Genomic DNA, 17,401 nt, shown 5'->3' on the forward strand with positions numbered 1-17,401 from the left:
TAGTCAGGAATGTAGATTAGTGTGGTCCCTTTGGACAGTTATTTGGCAGTATCTCCTGAAGCTACGTTATATATGGACCGTATGATTTAGCAGATCAGTTTCAACGGAGATGTGTACAGTTGTGCATCAAAAGATGTACAAGCCTGTCCCTAGCAGCACTCTTCATGATCTCTGGGGACAGGAAAGAGCCCAGTGCTCACCCACAGTGTAGCACACATTGTGTGGTCATACAAGGGAGTGTGCTGTACAAGGGAGTGATGCACGTGGACTGCTGTGACACGCAGCAGCGTGGGTGAACCTCACAGACACTGCACTGAGCCAAAGATGTCAAGCACCAAAGATCACATGCTATGCAATCCCATTTATGTAACATTCAAAACCAGGGAAAACTAACCTATGGGGATAGAATTAGGATATTGACTGCCTTTGGGGAAGAGGTGGGGAGGGTTGTGAAGGGGGCTTTGGGGTGCTGGGCAGTGTTCATGTCCTTGATCTGGTTGCTGGTAACACCAGCATGCTCCCTTTGTGAAGCTGATAGACTCGAGTGATTATCTTCTGCCTATGTATTGAAGTTAGGTGAGTAACCTCTAAAAACATCTATTATATAAAACACGCATACTCCTGCAAGAGCCACTCAGCCCAGGCGGAAGTGCCCGTCTGGGCCAGAGAATCTGCTGTTCTAGGAAATTAGGAAATTATCAACTAACTTGTGAAAATATATTTGGAAAGCCTTAGCAAGTTGAACAGGGTTATTTCTTGATTCTTGCCTTTTTACTTCGATTTAAGGACTTCTTGGATTTGTCCCGTCTCAAGTATTTTTTGTTCATAGTTAATGATTTTGAAACTCTGAAACTTTGCAGTGGCCACAAGATCTTCCTTCTTCCTCCTGGATGGCTTGCTCATGATTTTAGGTGCAGTTCTGTCCAAAAGATGACAAAAGCAGAGCACGAGAGGAATAATACTGTCTAGAAAAAAAAAAAAAAAGAACATACGCTGACTGGATTCACTTGAGGGAGGAGGTACAGCTGGAAGTCTCTTTTCAGTCTATCACAAGACTCTCTCACCTTGAAATAACAGAATGCATCAATGACCTTGGCTTTTCCCAGAAGTGTTTAAGAAGAGGGAACGTTCGTTTTGCCTTTTGCCCTTTTACATTATTGGTGTTTGAAATCTTCGTTGTGCCAGCCTTGGGAGGCGGGAGAGGGAGGAATTTACTGTTCTCCTGACCTTCACATCATCCCACTACAAAAGCCCTTCAATTGCAGGCATTTGCTTGGCTGTTTTGTTCCTGCTCAAGGGAAGCCACCCACGGGAGACACTTGAAAATTCAGCCACTTAACACCGAATTACAACGGGTGGAATTGCAGGGTACACGAAGCAGCCAGTGTTGGCTGTGGTTGGGTTCACACACGCCCTGGACTCGTACCTGAGGTCAGCAGCCTGCGAGGGGAAGCCCTTCTCATGAGACAGACCGTGGGGGGGGGGTGCCGGGAGGGAAGCTGCTAGGAATTCTTCAGGACATAGGACAGAACTTGGGTACCACCAGCTGCATTTGGTCTCTTCCTTTTACCTCAAAGATCAGTGGTGATTTTGGCGCATCTTGGCAGTTCTGTAGGACCAGGAATTGTATAGACTTGTTGCAACTGGTCATTTAGATGCCTGTGATTATCATTGGCTTTACAAGATACTTCATATCTTATAATACTTATACTATATTGATATAATACTATCACTGTATATGGTAAGAATTTATTATGTATAATTATAATTTAATTTTTAATACTTGGAGAAAGTAATTCACTGTGGAGCCAGGAGACTTGGATTCACATCCCTGATCTTTCTCTTACTCTGTAAATTTAGGCCACTTTCTTGCTCTCTCTTTGCCCCCATATCTGTCTCTGCTACGTGAAGGTCACACCGACACTGAAAGGTTTCTTAAGGCTAGCACACAGTAGGTGGTCATGCATTACTAGGCATTTCCCCCTTTCTTGCCCTGCAAAGTTATCTTTTGAACAAATCCTAAAAATTTGCTCTCTCTTCACATTTGTGTATCAGGACAGCTGGAATAAAATTCAGGCCTCTGTGTGTTCCCAGTCTCACAGAGAGCAAGCCATGGAGTTCTCTCTTAAAAATAAACATTAGATCTGGTTGCTTCTCAGCATCCAACCCTTCACTTGTCACCCTCCGCTCCCACTTGGAAAGAAGTCCAAGCCCCTCGTCATGGACGGCAGAGCCCTGGACGGCAGAGCCCTGCACGGTCTGGCTCCTGCCTGCTTCTCTAATCGCATCTCGTAATGGGCGAGCCAATGGCTCATTATATCCCAAGCACACGTGCCACCACCTCTCCTGTCCTTAACCATGCTGGCAAGCCCATGCCTCCATGCCTTGTGACTTGGTGTTCCCTTAGTCTGGACCGCTTCCTTCGCCTCTTGGTATGGTCGGCTTCTGCTCATCCTTTAAGGGTCAACCTGTGTCTTTCCCAAGAAGCAGACTCTGAGATGGAATTTAGCATGAGGATGTGCAGTATAGGGGAGCCATGGGCTCATCCGCTGTGGGAGAGAGGGGGATGGAGCCGGTGGGTGGAGGGAGTCTGGAGATGTGGGGTGGGTGCAGCCTTGGCCAACCACACGGGAGCTCTGAGCTGGAGTGGTCTTGCAGGGTGGCCTGCAGCTGGCAGCCGTGGCCAGGCCTTTATACTCTCTCACTGATCAGTCTTAAGTGGGGGATCCCCCTCCCACTGGAGAGGATGTCACCTTGGGGAGTTGACTTGGCAGCTGAGGCCATGCCCAAAAGGGCTGACGGCCGATGGCTGATGGCTGGGAGCTGATGGCAGTGCTCCCAGGCACACAGTTCTTCTTTGAAGGATGATCTGGGCAGCTTGACAAGGCCCACCATGCAGCCTTCCCTGATCGCCGGTGTCTGTCCTGTTGTTTCCTGTTGTTCCCAGTCTGAAAGTCTGATTACTTCCTGTATTATTGTTTCCCTCACCGGGCTGTGGGCTCCATGAGGACAGAGATCATGTTTATCTGTTTCATATGCTCGTTGCATAGGGCTTAGTATGGTAGGCACTTAACATGGATTTACCCAGCGAATGAATGAATAATGAATGGCTGGTGATAATCGACATTAGAATTATCAAAGACTATCTGTCTCTTAGAGTAACACTGAGCTTGTGAAAAAGGGTCATGTCTTTGCTCAGTCTCTTTGCCATTTGTCAGTGGAGAAGACCATGAGCAAAATGACATCAGAACTCTATGTCCTGAATAGTTGGAACTTTATGAGCAAGAGAAGAATAGCAGGTGTCAGTGTAACGGAAATGGCTGTCAGGGTGGTCCTGGGTCTCTGGACATCCTGGTTCCGGCCTCCGGGAGGCAGTGAGGTGTCATAGAGAAAGCCCTGTCAGCTCAGAGGACCCAGGACACCATCCATGGCCAGGACCGAAGGCAGAGCTCCTCCAGTGAGTGGGGAACAATTAGGTCTCATTCCCAGGTTTTTTTTTTTTTTTTTTTCTCTCTTCCCTGCTGCCTCATTCAACATAAACATTTAGAAGGCAAATAATTTAAAACCCATCAAGCAAAAGAAAAATAAAATCCTACAAGGAGTGAACTTGCTTACCAAGCTGAGGATTACAAACAGTAATTCAGCTCTTCCTGTGGGAAGGCAGACAGAACCTCATGGCAGCCACCTTGTGTTGTGTTGTTATTAGATTATAGGCCAGAAAGCAGCTTTGCAGATGGCTTCCTCCCCTGTCTTCCAGGCCAGGAAACACTGACTCAGTGAGCATTCATTAATTCAGATCTGTCTGTTTATTCAGTTACTTGCTCATTGGGTGTAAAAAGGTCCCCCTGATGCTTGGGGAAGGCAAGGCTGGTTTTGGCGAGGTGATAGGGTTTATTTATTTTTAAAACTTAGTTCATTTTTGAATAACAAAAGAGACAAGAGAACATATAATATGCTTATAGAGTTAAAGAATATTTTGCCTTTTGTTCACATAATCATAATATACATGCACAGTATACTAATTACAGAATCTAAAAACTTAGGTAAGAATGACCATACCTTGGGAGCAAAATGGAAGTTTTGTTTGTTTGTTTTTGTTTTAGAGGGGAAGTAATTAGGTTTTTTTTAAAAAAAATTATTTGTTTTAATAGAGGTACTGGGGATTGAACCCAGAACCTCTTATATGCTAAGCACACACTACCACTAAGCTGTAGCCTCTGCTCCCCAAAATGGAAGAGTTTTGGGTAAAACTTTTTGGGTGGCTATCTTGAGAGCACAGGTTGGGTAGGGTAAGTTGAAATTTATTGGTGCTTTTGTTTTCTTTTTGTTTTTCTATTTTCTCGTTTTCTGCTTTGTGTACATATTACAGTTGTGATCAGAGGCAAAGCTATTATGAAAATAAATGTAGTTTTGTTGAAGTACATTGAGGATAGAGTGCAGCAAAGAAAATTTTTCACGAGTCCAAGCTGTTTAATTTTGAAAAACAAAGAAGTCCTCCCAGGAAGTATTTACTTAGAGACTATGAAAAACAGTTATTTTTTTCTTTAAAATCATCATTTTATACTTTTCCTTGTGCATAGCAAATTGTCATCTTTGTCAGATTATTTTCTTTTTTTCTGTTGAGCATTATAATGTGAACTCGTTGCATGCCATTGGGAGACTTCTTTGGCAGCATTTAAAATGGCTGCAGAGTGTTCCATTAAATGGCTAAGCCATCCTTAGACAACCAGTGCCTTACTGTTGGACATTTATGTTGTTTCCTACTATTTTGTTCTTATAAATAACTGTCATATATATCTGTGTGCATAAAGGGTTGGGTGCCTCTTCGGGGATTCCTTTGGGATGAATTTTGAGAAACAAAATGCAGAACCAAGGATATGCCCCATTTAAGGCTCTCACATGTAGCGCTGTCCTGGGAAGATATATTTGAGGGCCTCCATGCAGTGGGGGGCTTCCTGGCCATGCATTTGGCTCAAGCACGCTCAGCCGTCTGGAGAGAAACTGGCATAGGGGAAATGCCTCGGGATTCTTGGGCTCAAGTCATCACCTACTGTGTAAACTTAGGCAAGAAGCTTCACTGCTCTGAGTCTCACTTTCCTCATGTACAAGATTAGAATAATGGCGTCGCCCCCCTCTCCCCACTCCCCTCCCTCCTCTACCCGCCACTGCCCTGGAGCTCAGGAATAATTTGCAGTCAGGCCAGCCGTGATGCTAGGGGTTTTGCATAGCTCTTAACATGTAAATGTGGAATTCAACAGTTTGGTGAAGTGAATTTCCTGGTCTCTAAGAAACTATTGCTGCGCTTTGGAAAACAGCCAACAGCAAACGGTGTCACTAGATGAAAATGAGAGGTATGTGTTTTGATAGGACCGTTGGCTTTAGGGCTTATTGTCTAAAGTAACTACAGCTTGGTTTTAAATCGCCATATTAAGAAATAACAGACACTTGATTTGTGATTTTTACTAGATTTTAGACTCTCGAGCAGGGACTTGGACTCTGGGAGCCCCCTCTCCCTTCCCTGTCTGGGGTTCCCTGATGTGACTTGAGGGCATTAAGGGATGGCGCAGTGTTCCACCTGAAATTTAGCACCTTGATTTTCTTGCTCATCTGAGGCAGACTACTGTTTGGCACCTATTTTCCTTTCTCTTTCTCCTGGTTCCTCAGCAGACAGGGGTGAGCGGCCCCCTGAATCCCATGCCCCAGAAGTAGTTACCACGTGTATACTGGTATGCTTTCCTCCTGATTGAATTCAGATGTATTCCCAGATACACAGGCTGAAGACGTTTATAGGATTGGGTTTGACGGTATATATTTTATAACTTGATTTTTTGTCATTAATATTATATCACGAACATTTTATTATGTCGTTAAATGTTCTTCAACAATATGATTTTCCATGGTTGTGGAGTTTTCTATCAGATGAGTATACTGTGGTTCAATCAACCAAGGCCCTAGTGTTAGACTTTCGATTTTCCAGCTTTTCACTCTCATAAATAATGCTGCAGTGAATATCCTAGTAAACGAATAGCTATAGGTGTGTCAGTGGAAATACTGAGTCAAAGGGCAAGGCCATTTCACCACTCCTTGCTACTTATTCTAAACTGCCTTCCAGATACCACGAACATCTTGACCTGAATTGGCTGTAATGAGTATGCCTGTTTCAGCAAATCTATGTTTTCACTTGATATTATCTTAAAAATATGTCTTTCAAATTTGAAATAAAAATGCTTAAATTGTATTCTTCCTTTTGGTCCCAGCATGGTTACATGGTTTTCACATGTCTTATCGCTTCATGATAGCCCATGTCTGATAGCGCCTCTTAGTCTGTTCTGGTCCACTCTCCAGTCTCCTCTCTTCCCTCCCCCGGTGGGGGGTGACCTGTGGGAAGTTCCTCAGTGGGCTCCCCTGCCTTTCCCTTCTGTGTGGTTTGGCCAGTGGTTAGTGGGGAGCCCCAGCAAGAGACGGAATGGGGAGGGGGGGAGAGCGAGGTCTGGGTGGTTATTGTCCTGACTCCCTCCCTCCCTGTATGGTCAGCTGTGACACAGATTCAGTCCCTCACATGCCCAAGGTGGCTCGTTCTGCACAACTACATTTCCTTCCATTCTCTGGGACCCACTCACTCCTTGGTCCCTTAATTCCTAGGATCTGGATGGCTCCACTGTTGCTGGAGTTTCCTGTGCTGTCCCTTGAGGTTTGGAATGACTCCCTTGGTAAAGGAGCCCTTGTTGGATTACGCCTGAGTGTTGCACCTGTTTCCTGTTGGGACCCAGCCTGATAAAAATGATCTTACTGTTAATTGCAGCAGATTGTGCACATTGACAGGTCATCATCCTGAGTTACAAGCCAGGAAGTTTAGTCTCAGAAAGACGCAGAGTCTAATCTCTCCAGAGTGATCTGATTGCACTGACAGAAGGATGAAGGGTGGTGAGATTTCATTACCTGGGATTTTTCAGGAAAGGTAATTTCTAGCATTTGAATATGATCCACTGTTCGAGCAGCATCATTAATGCTTTGCTTGGTCTTGCCTGACAGGGTCTTCCAGACGCCACTTTTTGGCTGCCGCTGGCGCACACAGGAGAGAATGCAGACTTGGTTATCAGGCAGGCTGGGCTCACATTCCGGCTCTGCCACTTGCTGGCTGAATGACCCTGAGCGAATTTTTGAATCTCAGTAAGCCTCAGTGTCCTCATCTAAGAAATGAGTGTGGTAATAGTAGCTGTCTCAAGGCTGTCAGGAGTTCATTCTTGTTGGTGACTTCCAGTCTTGTTTGAGAAGATTAAAGATCAGACATGCAGAGGGGTTAGTAGGAGGTGCTCAAAAATGCAATAGATGCAATAATTAGAAATGATGATCACTTTACTTTTACTTCCCATTCAGTTACGTTATTGTATCTGCCAAAGGGGAGAGGTCAAAGGTGTATTTTTGCCATTGTCTTGCCACATTCCATAGCTGTGAGTTTTAATTCTAACCCTGCTCCCAGAGTGCCACAGATGGCATCTGACTTCTGATGTTTCTTCCTTCTTAAAGTGGGTGAGAGACCTGTGAGCTGCTCCATGTAGTTTCCCACACATGTTCAAGGATCACTTACAGTTCAGGATTTGGATCTCCTCTGTGATACCCCTGATGGCTGGTAATACAGTTTCTGTCTGGAAATAGCCTACGGCACAAAATACATTTCTTACGGAGCCCCTGATTCCATGTGTGCTTAGTGCTCGAGGAAGAGGATTCCTTTTATTAAGTAGTTCTCTGTCTTCTTTGGCTCTGATTCAGGGTTTCTCAGTGTCAGCAGTGTTGCCATTTTGGTCTGGACCGTTCCTTACTGGGGGCAGGGGGCATCCTGTACATTGTGGGCTGCCCTCTGTGCATTGCAGGCTGGTAGCACACCACCCAGTTTGACCCCTAAAAATGTCTCCTCATGTTGACAGATGTCTTCTGATGAGCAAGATCATTCCATTGAACAACCACAGCTTGAATTAAACATCTGCAGTTTTCCCCACTATTCCCTAGAGAGCATTTGAAGTTTTTGGCCAAATTCATCAGCTGGGATACTCCCACCTAGATCCATTCTTGTTTGTCAGTGGTTTCCTAGTGTTGTGCAAGAGACTTCAGAGCTGACTGCAGCTGGGCATTTTCCAGGTATGGTCTGAAGAGCAGGGTGAAACAAAACATCTCCTTTTACTGCAGCCCATGGTCATACTGGGCTTTTATTTTTATTTTAGTTACTTACTTTTTTAACCACCTCAACACATCTTTCATTCTCATTTTTCTCCTGGTCAGTGCTAACTGCTGAGGACTGTGATTAGGAAATGAACATGAGAGCTGTGACCTCACACTTGGTCCCCAAAGACATAGCCAAGATCATAAGCTCCAAGAGGGCAGGAGTCATTGCCTTTTTTTGCTTCCTCATAAATGCCAAGTGTTTAGGATTGTGTCGGCTCACAGTAGATGGATGTGTCAAGGGTTCTGAGACCAGTCTTAGGTCTGGTGATTTGATAGAAGGAACCACGAAACTCAGGAAAGTTATGCTCAAGGTTATGGTTTATTGCAGAGAAAGGATACAAATAAAAATAAGCCAAGGAAAAAGGTACATAAGGTGAAGTCCAGGAGAGAGTGGGCATAAGCTTCCCTCTCTCAGTGGGGCCATGTGGGCAATACTTAATTCTCTTAGCAGCAGTATGTGACAACAGGTATGTGGTATTGCCATCCAGGGACACTCATCCAAGCTTTCATGTCCAGGTTTTCACTGAGGGGTCATTCACCTAGGCATGGATCACCCATGTGACTGACCTTAGCTACTAGCACCCCCCAGAGGTCAGACTGATAAAATGTGGTCCAGGGTCCCAGGTGAACAAAAGCAGGCCTTCACCATAGATCACACTGTTAGCATAAACTATCCGGCGTGGCCCAGGCCCCAGTGGTACAGAGACACACTTCATAGGCAGGATATTTCAAGGGCTTAGAGGTTATCTCTATGAGTAGTCAAGGGCCAGTCCTTTCTTTAGACAGTGCATGGTTACAGGATCCCATACCCTCTGAGTTTACTGCGCAGGCGAGATCATAAGCTCCAAGCGGGCTGTGAGAGTTACCTCTCTTGCACCCTCACAAATCCCAAGTGTTGAGGATGATGCTTGTCACATGGTAGATGCCTGTATTGAGGTTCTCCAGAGAAACAGAACCAACAGGAAAACTAATATTTATGTTAAGGCATTGGCTTGCTTGGCAAGTCCAAAATCTGCAGGGTAGACCAGCAGGCTGGAAGCCCAGAGAAGAGTTGTAGTTCAAGCCCAAAGACCATCTGCTGGCAGAATTCCCTCTCTCGGGGGAGGTCGGTTTTTTTTCTTAGTAAGCTTTCTACTGACTGCATATGACCCATCTACATTATAGAGGACAGTATAATTTACTCCAGTTCACTAATTTAAATGTTAATCTCATCCAGAAAATATCTTCACTGAAGCATCTAGGATAGTGTTTGACCAAGTATGTGGGTACTATGGCCCCACCAAGCTGACACATAAAAATAACCATCGCAACACTCAGTGAATATTGTTGAAAAACCATGGACCAATTGGATTGGAAGAGACCAAACAAAGGCATTTTACGGATGAAGACACTGAGGCAGAGTGATGGTTACCTACTCGTTGTCACTTGGGGATGGAGTCAGGACCTGACTCCATTTACCTTTCTCTCTTTCAACTCTTCTTTCCCTGTAGAGACCATTGAATGTCAAAGGTTCTGTTTCCCTCTGCCCCCAGGGTTGAGGCCACATCTGGAATTGCTCAGTACTTCTCTTTCACTCCTGCCTCTTTTTCCTTAAATCATCTTCTGGAACCTTCTCCATCCTAGCTCAGAGCAACCTCGTTATCAGACTGTGTGTAGATGGCACCTTCTTCTTTTCTTAGAAACAGGTTGATCATGGTAAGGATGTTTTTCTTGTCCCTTTGGAAGAAAAAAAAATCATCAAATAAAAACAGTGATTTTCCCTATAACTGAATCAGACAGTTTATCCCCCCAGGCTGTTGACCCAGGAGAATCTGAAGGAGAAAAAACAGCAAATATTTTCCAGCCAGGGTAATTCACAGTGAATAAGACAGCAATATATTCCAATTGATAGCAGAAATTAGTTCAATATTTCATGTAAAGGCAGGATAGTTCATAGCAAATGTGGTCCCCAGGTCCCGAATGGAAACTATAACGATTTCCTCTTCCCTACTACAGAAAAACATTCGATAGTGGGTTATTGTGATTGTCCTGCCTTATATTCATTTATTTTATAAAGAAATACTTAGCATTTTGTGTGGTATTGGTTCCTTGAAAACCCTCAGGCCAAGATTCTTGGGGACATTCAAGCCAAAATAGGTCTTTTCCCAGTTTAAAAAAAATTTGAAAATTGTTTTCACTGATTGAAGGGGATGATTACAAATGATGTTCTAAAATTCTGCTTGCTGCTACAGTGGCTGAAAAACTTTCTTTTAGGGTCATAAGTCCTTGATGGGGGCAGCCTTGGCCAGAGCGTGGAGCACTGGGAACAGAACAAGGCGTTGGCACCACAGGGCAGTAGTGATTGACCTTGGAAGGGTGGTCGGGAAGGTTAGAAGGTCAAGAGTAGTGGTCTCTACCTCCCGGTTTGCTAGGAGCTGTCTTGGTTTATGCTGCTTATCCTGATTTAGCTCCTGTCGCCTACGCATCTTTGGTTCCTGGAATGTGCCTGGTGATGTTCTCACTGGAGGCGGCCCTTGCATGTGCTGTGCCTTCAGCTTGCAGTGTTCTTCTCCCATGTAGGGGCTTGGCTGGCTCCTTTACATCCTCAGGTCTTAGGTCAGATAGTCATCTCCTCGGAGTAGCTTCTCAGTTACTCTCTATCATGTAATGTTTGTCTTTCTGCTGTGGTCTGAATGTTTGTGTTCCCCCCAGATTCCTGTGTTGAAATCCTCACCTCTGAGGGTGATGATATTAGTAAGTGGGGCCTTGGAGAGGTGATTAGGTCATGAAGGTGGAGCCCTCGGCAGTGGGATTAGGGACCTTAGACAGAGACCCCACAAAGCTCTCATCCCACCACCATTTGAGGACACAGTGCAAAGGCTCTGGCTGTGAACCAGAAAGAAGGCCTTTATCAGAATGTGGCCACGTTGGCAGCTTAATCTTGGACTCCCCGCCTCCAGAACTGTGAGAAATATCTGTCTGTTGTTTACAAGCAACCTAGTCTGCGGTGTTTTGTTATAGCAGCTCAAATGGACAGAGACTTTCATAGCATTATTCCAATTTCAGTTCTCTTATGAGTTTCTTTTTCTTTCCTGTCCCTCCCCACCCATGACGTCTCAAGTATCTAGAACTATACCAGCTAGCAGGAGGCTTGCAGTGGTATAATGCATATATTAAACAAATGAATGGGTGACTGGCAGGGTACTGCATGAGTAGTTACTGGGTTGCTAGCAGTAGTACTAGATCGACTTTCAGTCTCAGTGGCTAATAGAATAGAAGTTTATTTTTCTCAAATGTCAAGTCCAATCAGTGATGGTGGGATGGCCGTGCGGAGAATGAGGACAGATCCTCTGCTCTAGAGAGTCATTCAGGGATCCAGGCTGACAGAGGTGTCCTACCTTTAGTGTCCCACACGCACTGATGTCCAGCCAATGAAGGGGGACGCTACAGAGTGTGGAGGTTGTGAAGGATGTAAGTTTTTATAGTCTGGGTCTAGAGGTAGTGTACATCTCTTCTTTTTCCTTCTTCCTTCCTCTTCCTCCTCCCTCCTCCTTGCTCTGTCCTTCTTCTTTCTTTTTTTTTCCCTTTTTCTTATTTTTTTGGTTAGGACAAGGTGATTATGACCCTGTCTAGATGCAAAGGGGTCTAGAAACATGGTGGGCAGTTACTTCCCAGCGACTCCTATATGAAGGCAAGCATGAATTAGTGCCAGCCAGCCAGTGACTTCTGCCTCTGATGCTGCAGCATTCAGCACCTAGTGCCACTGCCACGGTCATTACGCTGGAAGCTCCGTGAGGGCAGAGACGGTGCCTTTCATCAACCTGAGCTGCAGACCTATCCCTCAGTATCTGAACGGATAACCAGCCACCTCCCGATCACCAACTAGACTGGGGTACGAGGTCCGATACGGTGCTTCACATGGTGCGAAGCCACAGCAGGAAGTCCATAAAGACTCAGAATCAACAAAGAATTCTTTGTCCTTTGAAGACAGACCAACCTCTGACTCCATAAAAAGCAGAAGATGGCAGAACACGTTCAGAAGTGACTCTCTCCAGCCCAGAAGAGAAGAATACAGTAAGAGCCTCCAAGAAGAAAATACATTAGTTCAAAAGCTGTGCAAGGAAAAGGCCTCTAACCCTACTCTTTGGGTCTTTCATTGTATTCTGCTCCTTGGAGAGCAGTGAAAGCCGCTTCAGAACACGATCCCCCTTCTTCCCATTTCTTCTCAGAGATAGAAAGTGAATTTCTCTTCTACTTCTTTCTTGACCTCATGTTCAGTTCCATTGTATGTGCTGCAGTGGAAAAAAACAATCAGACCGAGTCATGCAGCACATTTAAAACTCTTGTAGGTTAAGAAAAGCAGGAAGTTCTTGAATTGACACCATGAAATAGAGTTCTAACCCTCTTTTGTGGGGCATTTGATTCTTCAGAGGGTCACAGACCTGTGTCCTTTCACACCAATGTCTTTTAGCTCTTAAAGGATAAAGGCACATTGGCCACCATAAATACACTGACCTGCTTTCATGGTTTTTCTCCTCGTGGCCACGTTGAATAGTTTTGCTAAGCTCTTACTTGGATTTTGCAATCACAGCCTTGTGCTGTGTGGTTTTTTCGGGAGAGAGAGGGGATAGGTAATTAGGTTTATATTTGTTTTGTTTTAATGAAGGTACTAGGGTGGTTTGACCAGGACCTTGTGCATGCTAAGCGTGCACTCAACCACTGAGCTATACCCCCCTGAGCTCTTACATGGAGAGAGCAAAGTTGGGAGGAAAATTTATCCTATGAGACTTCAAAAATTTCAGTGCCTGGCTTGCAAGGGAAACCTGACATTTGTATGTATATCTGGACCTGTTCTGGACATTGAGAACACCAAAAAGGAAAGTCACATTTCCTTACAGTGCCCCCATCCTTTTTTGTTTCCTCTTTTCTTTCATTCTGGCTCCATGGCCATTGCAGACTTATGCTCCTCGCTTATAATGTCCTCCTATGTGTCACTAATAGTGCTTTCCCTCAGCGTGCCTTACAATTTACCAAGGAATTTCACCGAGGTAAGTTGTAGAAACACTTTGAAAACTGTAAGTGCTCTGCAGATATGTGTAAGAATGTCACATTCTTAAGTCCATTGGCCAGGAAGCAGCATGTTGGCATCATTTCTTAACATTTTCATGATTTCCTCATTTTTATCCTCAGTAAAAGCTCCCAGGGTAGCTCGAAGCAGATGTTATCCCATCATACATCCCCGTGTCTTGAGTGTTAGTTCACAGGTGAGAAAATGTGGGTGGGGTGAATTGCCCATGCCATGGAGGTATCACATGGCAGCGTGAGCCTCCTCCTCATGGAAATTCTGGTGGAAAAGCTCAGTATCAAAGGGTACATTGAGGGAACTCTCTTATCTGTGTTGCACACATTTCTGAGGTCTTTTGGTGTGGTCATCAACCCCTCCCTGAAAGAAAGGCAGCATGACATATGGACACTGCCCAGACTTTGGGAACAGATAGATTCAGGTTTCAACTGGGGCTCTACCGTATAATGTTGAACAATTCATCTTATTGGTCTAAACCTTACCCACATCTCCCTGAAAGTGCTGATGAAAGACCTCTTTTCATCAAATTCTTATGAAAATTAGGAATAATGGTGTTAAGGTGGTCATCCCAGTAGCTCTGTAACCGGCACCAGGAACTTAGTGGCATTAGTCAATAGCCGTTTCTTTGTGCTCGTGGTTTTTAGAGATGTGAATTGGTACAATTACTTTAGAAAACAGGCTGTCACTGTCTACTCACGTGGAACACAGACTCCTAGGTGATGCCGAAGAGAAATGCATGCCAAGATGCCACGAAACACACATTTCAGAGTGTGCATAGCAGCATTATTTGCTGGAAGTGACTGGAAACAATCCATGTGTCTGTCAGCAGTGGAGGGGATAAATGTTCATACAATGGAATATTCTACAGCAAAGACCCGTGTAAGAGCTCCACCCAGAGAGATACTGACACTTTGGCGTGAGATGGGGTGGGGAGGGGAAGATAGCCCTCCGGGGTCGCTGGAAAGGGATGGCGGTAGTCCTTAGCCCTGTGTGTTTGATTAGAAGCGCACTTCCGCTGTGGCTGTGATGATAAATGAATGGGCGTCTTTCACAGGAAGACTCAGCTTCTGTGCCGAGTGCCTCTTGCTGTTCCCTGGGGATGGTCGCTTGATGAGGAACCCTTTCTCCGTGGGTTACAGTCCTGTGGGACCCATGAGTGCAAGTCCCGCTGGCCACCAGAGCCAGGAGTCCAAGGGGTGGCCTCTGGGTGGCAGCAGCAAAACCCTGGCTAGCGGACGTGTGTATCAGCAGCTCAGCTCTGGGAGGTCCTGGAGCATGGAGCATCTTTAGCAAGTAGAGGGAAAGGTGTCCACCAGCTCCTCTGTCCCTGGAGAGTATTCCATCAGGCCCCTGTCCCTCGGGCTGATGCTTCAAGATGAGTAAATAATTCTCTTTCACATAAAGTCTGAGCACTTTTCCAAAGGCTGTTTCTGTGCTGGGTCCTGGGGTGGGTGAGTCTGCACCAGCCCTTTAAGAGGCGTTTCTCAGTTTGCTACAGGACTTTGGATCATCTGGTTGTGAGCCCTGTTGGTTTTCAAAGCCAGATGTTTTGAGGGGCTCATCTCTAGGGAGCAAGTCTTAACAGTCGGAGTGCCTGATGTGGATCCAGACCAGTTGCTCCTCAGGGAGACTCTCCAGATGTGTGAGTTCCCTACCAGCCTTGGGTCACTGAGCCTGGGATGGGTTTACGGTGAGATTATGTCCCAGTCTCTCCTAGTCTCTTGGGTATGGACTTTCTCTTGTTTGCCAGAGGGGAAGGGCTGCACAGCTGGTTTTCAGGTCTTTTTCAGAGAAGTTTTTCCCCCTATAGCTGCGGATTTGGTGTGTTCGTGGGCAAGGTGAGTTCAGGATTCTCTTATATCACCATCTTGGACCACTTCCAGCCTTTACAATGTTCGCTGTTTTAGTGGGCATGTAATGGTACATCATTGTGATTTTTGTTTGTATTTCTCAGCTTACTTACGAAGTTGATCATATTTTCATATGTTCACTGGCCGTTTGGACATCCTATTTTGGTGAAATGCTTGTTCTTGTCATTTTCCATTTTTCTTTTTAACTTTTTTTGGTGGAGGAAGTAATTAGGTTTAATCAATTAATTTTTAATGGAGGTACTAAGGATTGAACCCAGGACCTCATGCATGCTAAGCACATACTCTACCACTGAGCTGTATCCTCTCCCCACCATTTTTCTTTTTCACATGTCTTTCCTTAGTTGATACATAGGGGTTATTTATATATTAGGGATTATGATATTGTGATTTATGATAAGAATTAAACATTTGATCTTTGTCCCTTTTATTGACAGAGAGTTCCTAAAACCCTAAGTGATAATAGCAACAAAAATGCCTTTTTTATGTTAATGAGGTGACTTTGGGACCACATCTAAGGGTGGGACTGGCTGTCAGGGGACCCAAACATGTGATTAGAGGGTTGGAACTTTGAGTTCTGTGCCCCGACCTCTGGGGAAGGAAGGGGAGCTGAAGATTGAACCACTTGCCAATTGCCGATGATTTAATCAATCAACCAATGATTAGGTAATGAAGCCTCTATATCACCCCAAAAGGATCAGATTTGAAGGCTTCTGGTTTGATGAACACATGGAGATTTGGTGGGAGTGGCATGCCTGGAGGGGGCATGGAAACTCTATGCTGTCTCCCCATACCTTGCCCTACACATTTCATCCATCTGACTGTTTCTGAGTTATGCTATTTTGTAATAAACCAGTTATCTAGTAAGTGAAATATTTCTCTTAATTCTGTGAGCCTCTTTAACAAATTAATTGAACTCAGAGAGGAGGTCGTGGGAACCTCTGGTTTATAGCTAAGTGGTCGAAAGCACAGGTGATTAACCTGGGCTTGTGACTGGCATCCAAAGTGTGTTGGGGGAGGGCAGCCTTGTGGGACTGAGCCCTTAACCTGTGGAATCTGATGCTCTCTCTGGGTTGATAGTGTCAGAACTGAGTTGAATCATAGGACATCCCACCAGTGTCTCGGAATTGCTCGTTGGTGTTGGAGAAAGATCACACATTGGAATTGGTTCCAGAACACCTTTATGGGTATGTGGCCTTTGCTAGTTATATAAGTGGCAAACTTCTTTCCCACCTGTACCTTACCTTTTCCCTAACTCAATGATGCTGCTTCTTTTGCTCAACATCACGTCGCAAAGTTTATTCATGTTGTGTTGGTAGCTGTGCGTTATCATTTCATGGCTGTGCCACATTCCATTGTTCTTAGTTCTAATGTAGTCTATTTGTTATTTTTTCCAGAAAAATAACTCCTTTTTTGTATTTTATTTTAATATTTTTTCTATATGCTGAAGTCATGAATCATACAGCTACTTTACTACATTCTTTTCTAAAAGCTTTGTTGTTTCACCTTTCTTGTCTATATCAGGAGTCAGCAAACTATGGCTGGCCAAAGAAATCTGGCCCACCACTTGATTTTGTTGATAAAGTTTTATTGGAACATCACATAGTCATTCATTTACATGTTGTCTATGTCTGCTTTCATGCTACTAGACCAGAATGAAGTAGTTGAAACAGAGATGGTAAAACCTGTAAGCCTTACATATTTACCACTGGCCCTTTGCAGAAAAAAATTGTTAACTTCTGATTTAGATCCATAACATATTTGGTCAAATTCACATTTTCATAGAACTAAATGGGCTTTTCATTCTCAGGTAAAAACTCTTCCTTCTTTCCAGAAACATTCATTTAGTGGCTACTATGTTTGAGGCTTTGTTGATGGTTGGCATTGATGGCACATGGAGGAGAAATACAGCTTATGTCCTATAGGATTTCACAGTTTGGTGGCATTGTCCTTAATTTGCATGAGCTTTGTCACACCAGCAAGGCCATGTGTAAGTTAACTCAATGAACATTTACTGAACAGAACCTAAAAGGTACCGTGTGTTATGTTAGGGATAAGAAACTCCTAGATAAATAAGATTTCTCCCAGCCCTCAAGGCATTCATAGTCTAGTAGGGTGGCCATACAGAGAGGTAAGCAGATGGCACCACAATCAGCCAATTCCTGATTTCGTCGTAGGTGCTCACAGTTGTGACTGGGTGACAACAGTGCTGTGTGGACCCAGAGGAGTTAAAAAATATCACTTTTGGTTC

The sequence above is a fragment of the Camelus bactrianus genome, chromosome 17, assembly GCF_048773025.1.
Source record: "Camelus bactrianus isolate YW-2024 breed Bactrian camel chromosome 17, ASM4877302v1, whole genome shotgun sequence".
Classification (NCBI taxonomy): Eukaryota; Metazoa; Chordata; class Mammalia; order Artiodactyla; family Camelidae; genus Camelus; species Camelus bactrianus.